The following is a 21,349-nucleotide window of genomic DNA, read 5'->3' on the forward strand; positions in this document are numbered from 1 at the left end:
ATAATATATTTTATTTAGCCAATATCCAAAATGTTATTCCACCATGTAATAAATATAAAAGTTATTTTTTAAAAAAACAGTTCCTGTTGTTCACATGCTGGCCAGCATTTGATGTTGTCAGTGTTCCAAATTTTGGCTATTCTAATCTGTGTGTACTGGTATCACTGTTGTATTAATTTGCATTTCCCTGATGAGATATGATGTGGAGCATTCTTCATATGCTTATTTGCCATCTGTATATCCTTTTTTGATGAGGTGTCTAATAAGGTCTTTGACCCATTTTTAATCAGGTTGTCTTCTTATTGCTGAGTTTTATGAGTACTTATGCTGAATTTTGTGAGTTGTATATTTTGGGTAACAGTCCTTTATCAAATGTATCTTTTGCAAATATTTACTCCCAGTCTGTGGCTTGTCTTCTCATTCTCTTGACAATGTCTTCTGCAGAGATGAAGCTTTTAATTTTACTGAAATTCAGACTATTAATTATGTCTTTCAAAGACTGTACATTTGGGGTTGTACCTAAAGCCATCACCACACCCAAGGTCATCTAGATTTTTTCCTATGTTACCTTCCAGTAGTTTTATAGTTTTGTATTTTACTTTTGTGTCTGTGGTCTATTTTGAGTTAATGTTTGAAGGGTGTATGCAAAGATTTTTTAAACTGTTATTTATAAAAAGGCATCAAAATTACCTAACGAAGGTAGTTAGGTATTAAGTTTAGATGTTTTTAAAAGTTGATTAGCTCCTTGTGGAGAAGACTTGAAAAATACTTATGCATTTACACTTTAACCAATTCCAGTTCTAGAACTTACCTTGAAGGTACAAGAATAATACAGCATATGCATAAGTTTATTCATTGCAGCATTTTCATAATAGTAAAGTCTATTGAAATGTGGGACAACACAAATTCCTGTCACAAATATGGCTCAACAAATGTCTATGTAATAAACTACTATGCTTCTAAAAATAATTAGAAAGATTTCTATAAACTGATAGGGAGTAATTTCCATTTTAATTTCCATAATTAAGTAGGAAAAAGGCTACAAAAGAGCATATAAAGAGAATGCTTCCTTTCATATACGAAAGAAGAGAAAATAAGAATATAAATATATGCTCACTTTTGCAAAAAGAATCACAAGAAGGAAAGATCAGAACCTGACTGATTATCTAAATTGAGTGATTGCCTCCTACAGTTATGTAACATGTGGGGGAGAAGGGTGGAGAGGGTAAGGTTAGGAGCTAGTGTCTAAGTATACCTTTACCTGAATACATGCTTTCACATATCCTTATCTGACTATACATTTTCATATAGTTTTGATTTTGGAATAATGTACATGCTTTATATATTCAATATATAAAATTAAAGAACAAACATTTAAAAAGAAAACATTTACAACTGAACATAAAGATAAGGTGAGAAAACTAGCTATTTTTGAAATTGATGATAAGACACAGGAAAGCAATTTTTTTAAATAACTTTTGAATACTGCACTGTAGCTTTACATTTCTAGTGGCATCTATTCTGAGGACAAAATGAACTGCAAAGAAATCCTGAACAACTTATAATATTTTACTGTTAGTAGTAATATCAGTAATGTAATTCTGAAACACTTTAATGTATACCGTGGAATAAAGAAAATATATAGGTACCAAGATGTTCATGTTAAGGAAAAAGAGACAAAAGTTTGATATAAACAAATCAATAAAATGTTTATCCATTTATCAGTTGATGAACATTTGGGCTCTTTCCATAATTGTAGATAACATGGCTATAAACATCAGGGTGCATGTACCTATTCGAATTTGTATTTTTGTAACCTTTGGGTAAATACCTAGTAGTGCAATTGCTGGATCAGGATAGTTCTATTTTTAACTTTTAGAGGAACCTCCATACCGTTTTCCAGAGGGGCTGCACCAGTTTGTCTTCCCACCAACAGTGTAAAAGGTTCTCTTTTCTCCACATCCTCACCAATTACCTGTTGTTTCTTGTGTTGTTTATATAGCCATTCTGATTGGTGTGAGGTGATATCTCATTGTAGTTTTGACTTGCATTTCCCTATTGATGAGTGATGTTGGGCATCTTTTCATGTGTCTGTTAGCCATCTGTATGTTTTGTTTGGAAAAATGTCTATTCAGGTCTTTTGCCCCATTTTAAACTGGATTATTTGTTTTTTGGGGTGTTAGTTATAAGTTCTTTATATATTTTGGATACTAACCCTTTATCAGATATGTCATTTCCAAATATCTTCTCCTATTCCTTAGGTTGCCTTTTAGTTTTGTTGACTATTTCCTTTGGGTTATTGTTAAATTTTTAGGTGTGAAATGGTAATGTGCTTATGTACAAGGATTTCTTTATTCTTCATGTACTTAAGGCTCTGCATACATTTTGGAGTGTAGTTCATGATATCTGCAACTTAATTTCAAATGGATTAGCAAAATTAGATAATTGTTTTTTAGACTCTAATTGCCCAAAACTTGCCAGAGACAGAAATAGAAAACAATTATGGGAAAAGGCTAACAATTGATAAATCTGAGTGAAGGGGGATATGAGTGCTCATGGGAGTATTCTTTCAACTTTTATGTATCTTTTAGGTTTTTTAAAATAAAGAGCTGGGAGCAATTTCAAAATAAAAAGCTGATGAGGACTTCCTAATGACAGATTAACTAAATGCATCTAGCTCCCCTCTTTTCCATGCCCCCCCCCCATTATAGAAGAGTGATAAAGTTCTCAAGGGGAAGGAACAAAGAATTAGAAGTGATTAGAAGCAACAACAACAAAATTCAGGGAGTTGGAAAACAAATGGCAAATGTAACTGACTTTGCCAACTGGAGAAAGAAAGCTGCAACCAATGCCAGAAAATTACAAATCGTTTTTCATGTTCATGATCTGTAAGAAAAATACCAAACTTGTTGTCTTGACATATAAAATCTATTAAGGTCTTTGCCATGAATATCTTTCCATACTCATTTCCTGCCTCTCAACAGGCTATGTGAATTGTAAGAAAGCCAAACAACATGAGACCTTTTTCCTACGTATGATCTTTCTTAAATCCAAGACTTTACTCAACATGTTCCCTCTTTGTGGCATGGCCTTGTCAATGTAATAAACTCTCCTATTCCCTTTCAAGACTCACCTCAGTGTCAACTCTTCCCCCAAAGTTTTCTTTCCTTCCAAATCAAGTTTAAGTGTACCATCCTCAATACTCTCTTAGCATCCTGTCTATATATGGGATAGTATTTGTAATATTGCACTGAGGTTACCAGTTCACATGCTTATCTGTCCACAGAAACTCTAAACTACAAGGAGGCAGTGAAGCTGTTTCAGCCATCATGGTGTGCCCACATCTACCTCAGTGCCTGGCACCAACTAGGTACAGAATACACGTTGGCTGAATAAGGGTTTTATAGCTGGCTGGCTTAACATCTGGCAGTCAGTAGAAATAACTGTTAAAATAAACTAAAAGGCTCTATCTCCCCATGCAGCAAGAAAGAGACTTCTGTGATTGTTATTCATAGGCAGCTCCAGAAAATATTAGGATCACAGGGGAAAATTGGCACACTGCCAAGCACTAATCCCAGTGAGTTTCTGAAAGGCATTTTTATGCCCTAAACAAACTCCTTTAAGCCTCTTCTATGTACAGTTAAGTTCTTATAACTCAAAATTTTATTTCATCAAGCACTTAAATCATTATGTAGCAGGGGCAATGGGAAAGGAGGATATGCAAGAAGTGGGGTAAATATCATCACAGACCATGAAGTGAGACTTCCATAATAATCAAGCAATTGAAGTTTAAAGGAGGAGGAATTAAGAAGGTATTTAAGTAGTCTAGACAATATAATAATAATAACCTGAACTAAGACAGGGGTAGTGGGAATTGAGATGAGGTGATAGGTTTGGGACTTACTGACAAAGAGAATTAACAGGTTTAATATTAGAGTAGAAAGTGGAAAAAAGTAGGATGGTTTCTGTGTTTTTTATTAGCCTTAATGAATAGATTATAGGGTTATGGACTGAACTGGGAATATAAATTGAGAAGCAAACACTATGGTTTGGACAGGTTCAGCTTCAGACATCTGTGACAGATTAATGTGAAAAATGCCAGATAAACACATGTAAGTATATATAAACTCAAGAAAGAAGTCAAGGTCAGAGACTGGTTTGGAAGTTGATAGGTTATTACACAGTAACTGAAATGTGTGTGTGAATGAAATAATTCAACTTAAGTGTTTAGAAAAGTAATAAACCCCAAAATATGATGCTGGTTAATACCAAAATATAGAGCTGAATGGAGAGAGGAGCTAACAAAGCACTAGCAGAGATAAGAAAAGAAAAAGTGGTTTGAAAGCCAACAAATGAAAGAATCTCAAGGTAAAATGACTAGTCAATATAAAGTACATGTATGAAAAGGACTGAAGTGGTTTTATTGAATTTGACCAATTAGGGGTAGTTTGTGCATTTAGCAATAGATATTTCTGGAGAGTCACTTCTGTGAATAACAGACCACTGTGATTTGTATCATGAATAGGAGATGAAGCAGAAAAGGGAAGGTAAGCTCCTGTTTTAAAATTTTAGTTATGGGGGATCCCTGGGTGGCTCAGAGGTTTAGCGCCTGCGGTTTAGGGCCTGCCTTCTGCCCAGGGTGTGATCCTGGGATCCCAGGATCGAGTCCCACATCAGGCTCCTGCATGGAGCTTGCTTCTACCTCTGCCTATGTTTCTGCCCACCCCCCCTCTTTCTGTCTCTCATGAACAAAAAAATAAAATCTTTTTAAAAAATTTAGTTATGGGGCAGCCTGGGTGGCTCAGCAGTTTAGTGTCTGCCTTCACCCCAGGGCATGATCCTGGAAACGCGGGATCAAGTTCCACGCCGGGCTCCCTGCATAGAGCCTGCTTCTCCCTGCCTGTGTCTCTGCCTTTCTCTCTCTCTCTCTGTGTCTCTCATGAATGAATAAATAAAATCTTTTTTAAAAATTTAGTTATAAAGGAACAAAACAAAATAGGATATTAGCTAGACAGGGAAGTGAGATAAAATGATTCTAGGACCCAATTACAATGTGGTGGTGGTAAGGATCCCCCCCGCCAAATCCACCAAGCAATTCTCTGACACCACCAGGGTATCTGAGAATTCAACTCAATTCTGACATTATCCTCCCAGAAGGGGCAGAATCCATAGGTTAAGAACTCAGTCCTACAAAACTGCCTCCCACACACACCCCTGACACACACACACACACACACACACACACACACACACACACACACCCCTCAGATGCCACTCCCAAACCAGATTGTTACCAGTGCTTCTGATGTGCCAGCAACAAAGGAGGAGGTTTGAACTACGTCTTCCTTGGGCTTCAGATGCCAGTCTCAACAGCAGGTTGTCACCTACACTTCTGATAAACTGGCTATAAATCAAAAGTTCCCACAACCTCTTCCTTGGGTTTAATTAATTTGCCAGAGCTGCTCATAGAACTCAAAGGAATATTTTACTTACTAGGTCACTGATTTATTTTAAAAGGCTGTAACTCAGAAATAGCCGTATAGAAAAGATTCATAGGGCAAGGTATGGGGAAAAGGCATGGAGCTGCCATTCAGGCGAACAATTTGCCCAGCACCTCCTTGAGTTCACCATTCCAGAAGCTCTCTGAACGGAGTTCTTCTGGGTTTCTATGGAGGCTCCATTACATAGGCGTGATTGATTGAATCATTGGCCAATGGCAATTGATTCAAATTCTAGCTCCTCTCCCTTCCCCAAAAGTCTGGGGGTAGGACTGAAAGCTCCAACCCTCCAATCACATGGTTGGTCCTCCTGGCAACCAGTAGCCATCCTTAGGTGATGTATAAAAGTCACTTCATTATCACAATAAAGACACCTCTTACTCCTCCCCCTTATCACTTAGGAAATTCCAAGGGTTTTAGGAGCTTTGCCAGAACGGGACAAAGACAGTATGTATTTCTTATTAAAAATCACAAAACCACATGAGAGTTCAAGGCAAATCTTGGTTTTAAGGTAAAAAAACATGATTAAAGACTATATGAAAGATTAAATTTCCATACAATCATAATTAAGTAACAAGAATCAATATGTTTAAAAATACAATTTATAAAATAAGGAAGAACAGAGACTAGATAGGATTTAACTTTGAACGCAAAAAAGAGAATCTTTCTAGTTGGAAAAACCAGATATTCATATGCAAAAAAAATAAAATTAGACCCCAATCTTACGCCACTCACAAAAATTAACTCAAAATGGATTCAAGACTTCAATCTAAGGACTGAAACAAAAAAACTCCTAGAGAAAAACATGGGATATTATTCAGCCTTAAAAAAGGAGATCCTACCATTTGTGGCAATGTGGATGAAACTGGAAGGCATTATGCTAAGTAGAATGAAGCCAGATTCAGAAAGACAAATATTGCATGATATGATTTGTATGCAGAAATAAAACGGAAAAAAAAGTAAACTCATAGTACTACAGGTGGTAAAATGTTGGTTACCAGAGGTTATTAGGGAATAGGGGAGATTTAAAAAAAGAGAAAAAGAGGGATGACTGAGTGGCTCAGTTGGTTAAGTATTCGACTCTAGGGTTTGGCCTGGGTCATGATCTCAATGTCCAGGGATCAAGTCCTACATTGAGCTCTGTACTCAGCGGGGAGCCTGCTTGTCTCCCTCTTCCTCTGCATCTTTCATAGCTCGTGGGCTAGTATGCTCTATCTCTCAAATAAATAAATCTTTTAAAAATAGAGAGAGAGAAAGAAAGAAAGAGAAAGAAAGAAAGAAAGAAAGAAAGAGAGAAAGAAAGAGAGAAAGAAAGAAAAAGAAAGAAAGAAAGAAAAAGAAAGAAAAAGAAAAAGAAAAAGAAAAAGAAAAAGAAAAAGAAAAAGAAAAAGAAAGAAAAATGGTGGTTGCAAAGGGCTGTGGAGAAGGCGTCATGGTGAGTTACTTTTTAGAATTTCAATTTTGCAAGATGAAAAGAATTCTGGAGATGGATGGTGGTGATGATTGCACAACATGAATATACAATACAGCTGAACTATACATTGAAATAGTAAAGATAGTAAGTTTTATGTTATGTGCATTTACCACAGTTACACATTTTTGGAAAAAAATTAAAAGATGTTTCTGAAAAAATAAAACTGAATAGAGATAAGGAGAACAGAAAATTTCTCATGCTCCTCAGATACAACTGTAAGTGTGCTTACTGTGGCCACAAAGGATCCAAAAGACCTGCACTTCCTGTCCCCGCCTACATCCCCACCCTCCAACTTCAGTTCCCACAATCTTCTCTCATTCACCATGCTCCAGTCATACTAAATTCCTAGTTCCTCCCAGCCCCAGCTGCTTTAGACACTTGGATCTCTATTCTGCTGCCCTGGTGTACACATGTCCTTCTCTACATTACCTGCCTCTACCTTATTTCAACTTGTCACATAGCTTAGAAAACAGAAAGCAATCACACGAGGGAAGGCTGCCATTAAATCTGGAAGAAATAGGACAATACATCCATCCCAAGGTAAGGGAAACTCCATTCCTATAAATGACTGTGAATTTGAATCAATCAGCCTCTGTGTGTATGTATGTATGTATGTATGTAAGTTATATGCTTAAGATAGGGAAATGTGAAGTAGGAAACCTTCCTAGTCAGAGGTAGACTCCTGCAGAGAAGCATTCTGCAGAGTATCTTTCTACAAATCTCTATTAACTAAACAGAAATATTAAGGAAGTCAGCAAGAATTTCTTTGGAATATTTCTTTTAAAATGTTTCCTTCAGGGTATCCCTTGGTGGTGCAGCAGTTTAGCGCCTGCCTTTGGCCCAGGGCGCGATCCTGGAGACCCGGGATTGAATCCCACGTCGGGCTCCCGGTACATGGAGCCTGCTTCTCCCTCTGCCTATGTCTCTGCCTCTCTCTCTCTCTCTCTCTCTCTGTGTGTGTGTGACTATCATAAATAAATAAAAATTTTAAAAAATGTTTCCTTCATAAAAATAACAAGTTACAGATAAAAATTAGAAGAAAGAGAAGAGGTGGTTGGTAAACTAAAAAATACAAGTCATTAAAAAAAAAAAATACAAGTCATTGCTGAGCCACGGACTTAGAAGACAAAGCAGGGTATTCTAGGTAAAGTAGCCAGAAAGATCAAATATAGATATTTGGAAGGGGCAGCCTAGGTAAAGTTTTTCCAACTGAGAACCAAGGAAGAGAAAGTTGACACCTATGCCTCACCATCAGGTAACGAGGAACATTTCATGACACTAGATGGGATGGATGTAAGACCCCTATGTTATAAGTGAAGTTTTCTTCATTAATCTTGTATATGATCCTATTCGCTAGACATGTTAGAAAAGATATCCTACCATTTAGAAATGCCCACAAGTCAATAGGCTGGACAATCCAAACAGGTAGTGTGGCACAAAATGGTGAAGACCCAGAGCCTATTGGTTCAATCAAAGATGGACAGGGTTATCTGAGATGTCTGTCAGTGAGAGGCAAAGTGTTCCAGTGAAAGATGCAGAATGTAAGAAGACTCACAGATTCTCAGAAACTAAGTATACAATGTGGAATGACTAGTAGCATCCATGAACAAAGAAATCTGATCAGAGTTCTTTACATTTAGCAACAAGGTAATTCTGGGAATGGGAAAAGATCTAGAAAACAGATTATGAATCTTAGAACATTTATGTTGGAAATAGGATTTAAAGATTGAGTAGGACTTTTCCACGAATGAAAGCATTTTCTCCCTCCTATCAGGCAACCGTTAAGTATCACTAAGCAGGATGAGCATAGATCTCTCTGCAAGTTGTGGAATTCTAAGCAGGTCATTCAAAGTACTTAGTTACTATTCCTTGTTTCCTCCTTCCCATTGCAATAGTCAGTTGCTGGCTCTGGCCTTTTGGTGAAAAATTTCTTTCTAGGTCATAAATTGGCTACAGTTTCAAAAGCCCTCTCATTCTGAGGCTTTGTGAAGCCTTTCTTGCTTGGCTCTTTGGCTTTCCCACCACTCCTTTCCCCAGCTTTTTTATGGCATACTCTTGCACACCTCCCTGAACTCTGGAAACTTACTTGATCTTGAACCCATCCGTGTTCTCCTGCATAGATTCTGGCTCGCCTTGACTTCTCGCATCTATATGACCGGTTACCACCTGTGCTGGACCCAATGTTGCACTGCTCAGATCCCATTTCAAGGAAGGACTTGCTGCATCAGCTTAGGTGCTTGAAGTGTTGTCAGTAGACAACCTTTAGCTGTCAGACCCATTAGGGGTTGCGGAGAGCTGCCTTGCCTGATGTCACAGTCCTTCATGGGCTATCCCATATCCAGTGACTCACTGATGCAGGAGTACAAAATCCTGGCCTGCTAGGCCCAAATAGGGAAAACTCTAAAAGACTATTCTTGCTCCGGAGCTCCACTTGAAGTTGGCCTTACATTGCAGCTTGACTTTTCCCTCTACACACTCCTGCTTCCTTCCTTTGCTTCTTTTCCACAAGTTTTAATTTCAAGGACACTCCTTAATAAACATCTTGCATGGTAAATTCCATCTAAGCATTTGCTTTCAAGTGACTGGAATCCGGGATCCCTGGGTGGCGCAGCGGTTTGGCGCCTGCCTTTGGCCCAGGGCGCGATCCTGGAGACCCGGGATCGAATCCCACATCAGGCTCCTGGTGCATGGAGCCTGCTTCTCCCTCTGCCTATGTCTCTGCCTCTCTCTCTCTCTCTCTCTCTCTCTGTGACTATCATAAATAAATAAAAATTAAAAAAAAAAAATTAAAAAAAAAAAAGTGACTGGAATCTGCAGTACCACAGATTTTATATGTGTGTGCATGCATATATGCATGAATATATTTTCATATTTCACTTACCTTTACAAAGAATAATGAAAATTTTCTAACATTTACAAAATGAGAATATTATAAGTCCCATAGACACTTTAGTAATATAATCATAACATGATTAGATTCTTTTGCTAAAGTCTGCATTCTACCCTGAGATCTCCAACCTCCAAATGATTTTAAAATTTGCATACAATAAGGATTCACTCTATTGCTCTAAATTTTTATGGGTTTTGAAAAATGCACAGTGTCCTGTATACACTATTACACTGCCATGTGAATAGTGAATAGTTTAATCAACCTAAAAAAAAAAAATCCCCTGAGTTTCACTTATTCAACCCTCCTCCACCTTAAACCTCTGGCATCTAATGATCTGCTTACTGTCTCTATTAGTTTTGCCTTTTCCCAAATGTCACATAATTGGAATCATACAGTATGTGGCCTTTTCAGGCAGCTAAAACAATTTCAGAAAAGATGAACAAGTAAGAATACTCACTCTTTCTGATTTCAAAGCTTATACAAAGCAACAGTAATCAAGACAGTATGGTATTGGCATAAGGACAGATATACAGATCAATGGAATGGAATGGAGAGTCTAGGAATAAGCCTGTATGTCCATGGATAACTAATTTTTTACAAGGATGTCAACGTCATCCAATGGGGAAAGAATCTTTTTTTTTCAACAAAGAGTTCTGGGAAACTTGATAACCAAGTGCAAAAGAATGAAGTTGGATATTCCTTTACACCATTAATAAAAATTAACTTCAGTTTTGCTCCCCAAGCAAGTCTTGGTTCTGTGTCCTTCTTAGTTTTCCTACAGAATTTGGCAGTTGCTTAAATCACCAGCTGTTTTAGGTTTTACTCCTTTGTCTGTTCCAGCACATTGAATGTTCCTTGGGAATAGGGATAGTCTTCCTGTTCTGAATCCCAAGGGTCTAGAACACACATAATAGTGGCTTAAGTAAATGTTAAAAGAAAGAAAATGAAGAAATAGATTAATAACAAAGATAAAGGAAAGGGTTTGGTTTTGCTTCAGAATAGGAAACAACTGCAGAAATTTATAAAAGGGTAGAAGTGTAGTGTGATGGAGCAAATTTAAGGATAAGGTATGAAAACAAGAGGTCAAGTTCTCTAGGGTACACAGACCCAAGGGGTGGGACTGAATGCCTTCCCTAATGTGGCCTGAAGGGATTTCCTAAAGTGGAGCTCTTAATAGAAAGAGGTCAAAGTTGCTGACAACAGGGGCTTACGTTGTAGTTCTAATGGCGGTTAGAACCGAAAATTGTCAGTTGAAGTTTTTCTGGGAGTTCGCAGGAAAGTCTGTGGGATAGACAATAAAAAGTCAGGTCCCCCAAATCTTCAGAAACGTGCAAAGGTGACAAAAAAACAGGAGGACAGGAACACCTGGGTTGCTCAGTGGTTGAGTTTCTGCCTTTGGCTCAGGGCGTGATCCTGGAGTCCCGGAATGGAGTCTCCCACCCTCACCCCCATAGGGCTCAGCACAGGGAGCCTGCTTCTCCTTCTGCCTGTGTCTCTCTTGGTGTCTCTCAGGAATAAATAAATAAAATCTTAAAAAAAAGGGGGGGGGGGCGAGGAGGACAATACAAATAGCACAGATTTAAAAAGAAGGTACAGGCATAGCCTTTTTAGTTTAGTAAATCTTTTCTTGGAAACGAGAGTATTAAGTTTTAAAGTTTTAGCAGAGCCTCTATGCCACTTACATTATTCTTTCTAGGTTCTGTCATACAATCATTGGTCTGCAGTACTGTTTACAATACCCTTTAAAATGTCAAAAGATTTGCACCAATTTCTACTGATATTTATCTTCTGTTGCCTTGCCCGTTACATCAAATGCCTTGAACCATCATAAACATTGCATTTTGACCAGCATGGAATTCTTCCTTGGCAATTTTGTGGCACTACAAGCACTCTTCTTGGCATAACTTTTAATAGCCGGAAAGGGTCAAAATAGTTCTCAAAAACAAATTACAGTAAAAAGAACTATGACAGAAGAGCAAACAAACAGACCTGTGAGGGTCATTCCAATTGCAAAGAGCACAAGCTAGTCCACTAGCTCTCTCTGGCTGAGACAGTACAACCGTAAGCTTAAGCAATTACCATAGTAACTTTATTGAGGGCATTCTGCATGTCTACTGTGGTCTCAGCATTTTACATGGGTTAATCTTAGTCCTCCAAACAATTATTTGGTGAGAAGACACTATTATTATCCCTATTTTTATGGAGGAGAAAATAGAGGGGGTGGTTATCATTAAGGCAATCTGATTCCCAATCATATAACCTAATCACCTTACTATATATACTACTCCCTCACATCTCTCTACTGCTTGGTTGGACATGAGAAAGGTATATTCTAATTCCACACACACATATACACATACATACTGGTACTTATGACATGAAAAATTCTATAAAAAATTGGCACTCCATGGGGAAATACTAACTGAGGTATAATTGCATTATTAAAAGAAGATACTAGAAAACGGGCTGGAAATGCCAGTAGAAATTCAGAGGTCTATTTCTCATTCCCTGAACACTGGTATCTTCAGCACCTCTGTGTTTCTACATGAGCTCTTTTTTCAATGCTGTCACTGCCCTTCCCTCTCTTAGTTGCCTACTGAATAATTATTAGTACTCATCCTTCAAGATACATAATATTATCACTTCCTCCATGGAAATTTGTCCAAATCTCCGAAGCAGAATTAGTCATGCACTTGGCTGGATTCTCATTACTTTGTTTATATACTTTTATACCATCTGTAAATGTTCAGTACAGGAAACAGAAACCACACTAAGTGCTTTAAGCAGACTGAGATTTAAGACTGAGAATTAAATGCTTACAAAATTGTTCCAACGGTTCTAGGATAGGTCTTCTGAAATGACTCAGAACACTACAGAATGGACTTTAGCATAAGAAAACACATGATACCTATGATCCAGGGATCAGAAAATCAGAGTTGGAAAGCTGTCAATACCTCAACCGAAATTGCCTCTTGGCAGCCACGAAGTTGCTAAATGGGCATTGGGATGCTGGAGCAGACTAATCACAGGACCTTGCCAAGAGAAAATAACCAAAGGGGCAGGAATTTGCCCTTCCAAATCATATATGCATCCATCAAATTGGTAGAATCTAATTTATCCAGAACCCTAGCTGAAAGAGAGTCTAGGAAAATATCTTTTTTTTTTTTTTTTTTTTTTTTAGCTTTTCAGCCTAAGCTGAAAAAAACAAAAAGTAAGACTCGCCAAAAAGAAGAAAACTGGAGCTCAGTGAGACAATTCATGTCCCCTTCCATAGCACCTTGCAGCCTGTATTTTGATGTATGTGCTTTCATTAGTGGCTCACAGTTGCAGTATCCCAAGAGAAGGAGAATATATGCTGCAAGGGCTCACATGATGTCACTTCTGCTGCATTCTACTGGAAAAGTACATCACAAGACCAGCCAGATTCAAGGAACAGGGGGATATACTTCACCTCTTGATGAAAGGAGTTACACAGAATCCATGGACATTTTTATCTACCATACCCCCTGTGTTACACCTGCTTCTCCATAATTAGGTTAAAATCCTCATATGCCATGTCTTGATATTTATTTTCACATACTAGTGCCTGGCATAGAGCAAACTGTTGTTATGGGGCTGAACAAACAAAACACTGCATGTTTGGCAGTGGTTGGAATACAAAGTTAGGTGGAATACAAGGTATGGGCCCTGCTCCTAAGGACTCTGCATCTGGTAGAAGAGGGAAAATGGTGCAGCAAGATTAAAGGGGCTTTTCAAACAATAGGAAAAGTACTATTCCAATAGGAAAATGCAAAGCCAATTACCTTAATTGGGACACACAGGTCAGAAGAGCAAGCACACATTATACATGGTGCCTGGGAAATTAAGGTTTGCAGTATATTTTGAGGATAAGATTTGGATTTTCAATAGTTGAGTATAATTAGTAAATGGAACCACATGAGAAAGTGCTCAGGGATAAGAAAGTAAACTGTATGTTCAAAGAAGTAGAGGCTGCCCACTTAGCCTGGAGCAGGAACTGGTGTCAGGGCACAGTGGGAGGCTGAAGGGGCACCTTGGAATAAGGCTGCTTGGATTTTATCTTGTTAGTGACAATATCGTAAAGCAGAAGAGCATCAGGGTGAATATTGTGTTTAGGGAGAGGGCCATGGCAACATATGTTGAATGGACCAAAACAGGAGGGACGGGAAGTAGAAAGAAACAAGTATGATGAGGTCTTAAACCTCATGCTGGCAGTGAAGATGGTTAAAAGGAAGCTAGGGGATTGAGTGCCTGCTGTTCTTTAAGATGCACTATTTCATTTAATCCTTAAACTTTGGTGTCAACACCATCATCTTACAGATAAGGGTGGAAACGTTCAGATAATTTAAGGGCACCTAGGCAGCTCAGTTGGGTAAGTGTCAGACTCTTGATTTTGGCTCAGGTCATGATCTCAGGGTTGTGGCATTGAGCCAGCATCGATCGAGCCTTGCAACAGGCTCCATGTTCAGTAAGAAGTCTGCTTGGGATCCTCTCCCTTTCCTTCTGACCTTCCCCTTGCCCCTTTCTCTCTCTAATATAAATAAATAAATCTTTTTAAAAGTTCAGATAATTGAGATAACAAGTCCACTCATTAATGGGATATCTGGTTCTTTTAATTTTGAGCTAAAAGTTGTATTTTGCTCTTCTCAGGACACAGAAGTATTTTATTACCAAGCTTCTATTTTATCACAAGTCTGTGCAAGGTCCTCACCAAGTGATGAGCAAGTAAGACATTGCCCCTGCCCTCTCTCTCTATTTCTGCTCATATGGTGGAGAAGGAAATGGACATTTCAAACAAAATGCAAGGGATAGAAGAGGAGGAGAGAGGGAAAGGAAGATGGGGCACAGCAGCATTCAGCCACTTAGTTCCAAAACTGGCATTAAACATTCATTCAGTACATATTTAGCACTTAATAAGTGCAAGCCCTGAGCAGGGCACTGGGAAGAAAAGATGAAGCAAACACTATTCCTATCTTTCCAAGTAGAGGAAATTGGCATGTAACACATAAATGCAATAACTACTGCAAGGGAACCAATAGATTCTGTACACAGTAAACCAAGAGACAAATAGGAAGGGATTATTTCTTGCTGAAGCATCAAAGAAAAGCTTCAGAAAGAAGGCAGACCTTGATCTGCATATTGATAGGTAAGAAGATGGCCAAGAAGCAAAAAAGGATAAGGAAGCCGTGACTGGTGTGGGGGGTACGAAATAGGGGACAGGGACTGCAGTGTCATTCACTGCAACACAGCAATCAGATCACGTGGGGCAGGGCAGTTTTGAGGGGGGCAGCATAAAACAGCAGGTAATGGGGTAAATGCTAGGGTCAAATTGAGAGGCTTTGCATCTGAGTCTGCACTTCCTCCACGTGTGCCTTGAAATCATTTGTTCAGCTTCATTATGTGTCCATTTTCCTGTCTTTAAAATAACAATACCTTCCTCCTCTCTCTCCTGACTTCTGAACCAATTGAGGAATAGATAGATGTCAAATAGAAATCAATATATATAGGCTTTGATCTGATAAGCCTGAATTGGTGGATTTGGCTTGGATTTGAAGTGAAAACGGGCTTCCTAACATGTGCTCTCCAGCCCATTTATTAGGCCCTACAGGGGAGGAATGTTGGAGTTGCTGAGAAGCTTTTTAGTGTAAAGGACTGAAGCCTTCTCATATCCTGCAGACCCTTGTCACCCAGGGTCTGGCCCATAGACCAGCAGCATTGGCCTTACCCAAGAGTTTAACAGAAATACAGAATCCCAGACCCCAGGAAAGACAGACTGGATCAGGGTCTGCATTTGAATGAGATGCCCCAGCTGTCCCCTGCACACATGAGTTTGAGAAGTGCCACCAGAGAACACCAGAGAAACAGGACGGGTGGATGAGAGACTCTCTTCATCTGGCCCAGCGGAGAAGCCGAGGATCAGCAGACAGGTGGCAGAGGATTCAACCCATTGCCTCTCTGAGGTTCTAAGGTCCCACTTGGGGCTGGCAGGAATTCTGGAGGGGAGAGAGGTTGCTCTCTCCCACAAATGTAGAGGTCACAGAGGATAACCTCACGCATATAGCTCTAGCAATTGAATGCAACATTCTCCAAGATTGTGAGTAAGGACAAGGGGATATTTGAAAAAACAGAATTTGTACTACTTGGAGGTTTAATTTTTTTTTTTTATTCTTAAATCTTAGATCCATCTAGAATTTCTTCTGAGTCTCTACTCAAAAGTCACATAACGGGACATTCTCTGAGCACCTTACTGAAACCCCTGTGACTGCCACCATCTGCAATGCACAGGGCTTCTGCTTCCCTTTCCTGCTTTAGGCCATGTGCCTCCTCCCTTCCCCACTAAAATGTACGATCCAGGAGGAACTATATCTATTTTGTTCGCTGTTATTTCTCTGGTGGTGCCTAGGACAAAGTGGTACTGGGGACATATGACAGGTGCCTGATAAATATTTGTTAAGTGGATGAATACAAGTTTGAGATCCCCTGGGACATCCAGTGGAGTGGTCCAGGAATGAGAAGTCAGGAACTCAGGGGAAAATCTGCACTTTAGGTAGGGACTGGGAGTTATCAGCTCTTGATGGGAACTGAAGCTGGGAGGCTGGATGATATTACCTGGTGACAGTTCTGAATTTAAGGGGAAAAGGCTTTGCTTGTTTGATTGAGGTGATGTAGCATTCCAGAAGAGAAGGTGGTGTCATCCCCAGCCAGGCCTGGCCACAGAGCATAAGTGGGTCATCAAGAACGCCATCAAATGCAGCTACCTCTTCCGGTTTTCCTTGGACAAAGCTAGCAACTTCTTGGAAAGTTCTGTGATGTCACAAGAGACAAAATAGCCAACAACACCATTTATCATTTATGGAAAAGCACTTTAATAATTCACTGCTTCAATTAACATTTGCTGTTAATCAAGATTTCATGTCTGAAAACATCATCCCCAAGCTCAGCAGGTCAGTTTGGAATCAAGCTCCATCTGTCTGTCATGAAGCCCAGAGGGATGGACACAAGGAGACAAATGCCAGGCCTGCTTAAAGCTGGAAGTGGGGGCCACCGGCCAAAGCAGGCTGCTCCTAGGAGTCAGGGACCCCATGGAGTTAGGAAGCAAACCTGCATCTCTAAAAGAAGCCTGGACTTTCCAAAGGAAACAGCAGAATGTTTTTCTCTACATGAGAGGAAGAGATTACTATTTAGTTTAAGTCTCTGTCACATCCCCTCTAATACAAGATTATTTCACTCCATTTCTTCCTTTCCTGCAAACTGAAAAGACAATCTGCAACAAATTGTCCCCCTATTTGATCATTTATAATCTGATCATTTGCTAATAGCTGTTTCTGCCATAAGGTAGCACTGCCTCCAGGAACAGGAAACCAGCAAGAAAGGATACTTTTTACCATTTATTGTTACCAATGCTGCCATTTTGTCTACTATTCTAAGATGTATAAAATCTTTTTTTTTTTTTCCGGAGAGAATGGAAGAGAGAGCATGAGCAGGAAGGGGCAAAGGGAGAAGGAGGGAGAGAATCTCAAGCAGGCTCCACACTGAGCGTGGAGCCCAACACAGGGCTCGATATCACAACCCTGAGATCACAACCTGAGCAGAAATTGAGAGTCGGATCCTTAACTGAGTGAGCCTCTAGGAGCCTCTAGGAGCCCCAGATAAAATCTTATTTAAAAAATTGTGGCTGCCAAGCATGTTTTAATGAAATGAAACCATATTTACAGATTACTAAATAGTATCAAATGACCAGATACTATTATTTGACTTACATATCAGTTACTTAATCTCTCTGAGCCTCAGTTTCTCCACCTATAGAATAGAAGTAATATACTCAGAAGGTTGTTGTAACTATTGAATGAAGCATGGAAAAAACACTTTGCACATTACCTGTCTCCTAGGAAGCACTAAAATGCTTTAGTCATGTGTTACAGGTGAGCTGCATTTCATACCCCCCTGGGGATAAAAAGTGAGCACACGCCTTTATTTTTTCAATTATACACTTTGGCCCTTTCATTCATTCAATAAACATTTATTGAATGACTACTATGTACTGGGCAATGTTCTAGGAGCTAAGAATCCATTCAAAATTCTTGCTCCTGTGAAATTTTCAGTCAAAGCCTGGAAGAGATAAGTAAAGGAATAAATTCATAGCTGGCCACTCATTCAATTATTCATTCATCTTTCACCACTCCTTTCCCACCCCCTCAAACTAGACCATAAACTAGTAGCTAGCTTGGAATTAGATGTTGATAGATGATAGATAGATAGATAGATAGATAGATAGATAGATAGATAAAAATAACTAAGAAAATGTTAAGTGTTGATAAATAGCCAAGCGATGAGTGTGGGGGCTACCCTAACCTGGGTGTCCAAGAAAGGCCCTTCTGAAGCTATGACATGGAAGCTAAGGAGTCAGGGGAAGTGCAATGAGGTACAGGCAAAGGTAACAGCTGGTGTCCAGGCCCTGAGGTGGGAATAAATATCCCATTCCAGAAACAGAAAATCATGTGGCTGGGATGCAGTGGGCAGAGGAAGAACAGAGAGAAAAGACTAGAGAGGGGGTCAGGCCTTGGAGGATCTGTGAGCCAGTACAAGGAGATGTGCATTTCTTATGAGCAGGAAGGTCAGCCCCTGGAGTGTTTTGGCAGGAGAATAGCAAGACTGATTTATATTTTCAAAAGTTTACTCTGTACAGAGAGTGAATTCTACAGGGGCGGGGGGCTGAAACAGGAGAAACCAGGAGAGCATACCAGTGGCCCAAACCAGCAGCATAGCAGCAGATGGGATTCTTTTTGATTTTGGAGGTAGAATCATCAAGCATTACCAATAGATTAGAAATAAGGAAAGGAAAAACAGAATCTAAGATTTCTGGCAACTTTGAGAAATCCAGTCTCTCCTGGTTAAAGCTGCCACCATGTCCAAAAATGCAAGAGCATTAGAAGCTTGCTTGTTTGAAGGAATCCATCTTGCTTCCAAAAATATATGAAGAAGGAAACCCGGAAAGCACATTCATCCCCTAGCCTACACAGTTCCCACGGCTGTCTCACAGTACTTGAACACTGGTTTCAGCAGGTCAGAGGATGCTGATGTACAGCTGCAGCAACAATCCTACAAAAATCCTTCATGGCCACAGCACTGCTTCAGCCTTGGATTTCAAACTCATAACTTGGTCAGCACAAAAATACAAATACATGCGGAGGCTTTCCCCCACAGTTCCACTGGGGTGGCTGAGTCTCTGCCATTGCCAACCTCAATCACATATTGAAGCAAAGCTCCTAACCCCACTCAAGACCCTTGGCCACAGCCCAGATGCACCCATGGATAGCTCCTGTTTGGAGTCCTCTGTATCATTTTCAGCCCTGGGCCTCATGTTTACCATGAAGACGGGCTCTTAAAGCTTTCCTATCATCAAATCTCCTTATGCAAATTATTTCATGTTTTCCCCTGAGCTCAGCATTTGCTTGGTTACATAAAGAGGAAAAATGCCCTTTTAAACCTAGTCCCACAGCAAAGTGGGCCTACTGGTCACACATTTAAATAACTAACCACTCAAATGTTTTGCTCACAGTGAGGGAAATCTTCCCAATTACTATCTCCATCCAAAGAAGCAGAAGACCACCATAAAGCCACATTTTCTACCTCAAAAGTCATCTACTAATATAAACACTAATGAACATATATTTCTCCCATTAAAAAAATGTGACTGTGTAAAAATATATTCTGAAAGATACAAGTCGTAGATGAGCCAAAGCAAGTACGGAGACTGACAATCCAACAGGAACATAATTTATCTTGGTGGCAGGTGGGGAGCATGCCTTTTTGAGGTGAGATGAACTGACTCTTAAATTAATTGGAGCAAGCAGCATCCATTCTGCATAGCAAGGACAGGCCTTTTAGAGCTACTGTAGTTCCTTCTGCAAAAGCAGGCCAGGCTCAGAGATTGCCAAATGCTCTTTAACACAATCATGATGAGGTTTATTGTTCCAAGATGGGCAAAGCTCAGAGTCATACCGATAACAAATTACTTCTCTCTTGGCATATATTAAACCATGGTGTTTTTTTTTTTTAACAAAGACAATGTTCACTTGAAATGTGTTTATATATGTTAGGTGAAATAATAACAAACAAATAAACAAACAAAAACCCAACTGGTATTCAGTTTTCTCTTAGAAAATGAAAGTTAAGCTTTGCCTCACCCTTCTCAACCTAGCAATGACCTGAGAAGCAAACTTCAAGGAGCCTGGTAGAGAAACTTGAGACACTGCTGGAGTCTGCGAAATGCAAAGGATGAAACTCTTAATCCTAAAGGATGAAGGGAGTCCCATGAGGGCAGAGGAAGGGTGTAAGAAGGGTCTGGAAGAATGGAGAGATGTAGAAGGGAAAGGGGGAGCTGACATAGGCAGAGAGAAGGAGGAGCCAGTGGAAGCTAGTACCCACTGGGGCACATCTGTGCAGAGGGTCAAGTACGTCTTCCGTGGCACAAACTAGACCGAGCTCTGAGTTTGTTCTCCCCACACCACGCTCCTACGCTAAGATGACCTCATCCCTCCCTTCTGTTATTATAGTTCTGCCTATTTTTTTGATGGAGAACAGCCAGGCTCTGGCAGAGTAGCCAGAGGAAGACTTTGTTGTCCCTTGTCCCATCACAGGGCCCAGGGTGAGACATTTTTGAAGGGTTATTAGCCCATGTGGATTATTCAACCACAACTGGTTTTCAGCAGTTATTATTTCAACAAAGATCACCCCTCTAAATATGGGAGACTCAACTGCCCTGCACAGAGCAGAGCCGGGAAGAAAGGACCATACCACACACAGATTACAGTGTGAGGCCAGAGACTCCACTCATGTGTGACTACAGGGAGGACTGAAAAATCTCTTCGCTCTTATATCTTGGTTTACAGAACATATGTGCTCTAGTAAAATCAGTTGTATAGTTAATTTAAATAAACTAGATATTCCCTTTTATTTCTGTTATCAATTTAGACCTTATAAATCCAATGGGAGAAGTTATGAAAGAAGATATTAGCAGGTGAGTATAGAAGGTTTCTATGTATCAAAAACTAACCCAATACAGAAAGACAAATGATAAACCAGAGGAAATATTTGCAAAATCCTAACAGACCAAGTGTTAATTATTTCAAAACATGCAAATCACAACAATGATGTGAATTTTTCACCTTTCACACTGAAGATTTTAAAATGACAATGCTCAATGCTGGCAAGGGTGTAGTATAATGGTTTCTGGATAGCAATTTGGTAATAGGTTTCAAGACCTTTAAAAATGTTCATATACTCTGATCTATGAATTCTACTTCTGGAATAGATGTCAAGGAAACAATATAAAATAGGATCAAAAATTTAAGCACACAGCTGTCCTTGGAAGCATTATTTATAAGAACCAATATTTGGAAAATGATTAGGGAAGTTATGGAAAGTCCATACACTAGGACACGGTACTGCTATTGAAATGACGCTTGT

This window comes from Canis lupus, chromosome 23 (assembly GCF_048164855.1).
Source record: "Canis lupus baileyi chromosome 23, mCanLup2.hap1, whole genome shotgun sequence".
NCBI lineage: Eukaryota > Metazoa > Chordata > Mammalia > Carnivora > Canidae > Canis > Canis lupus.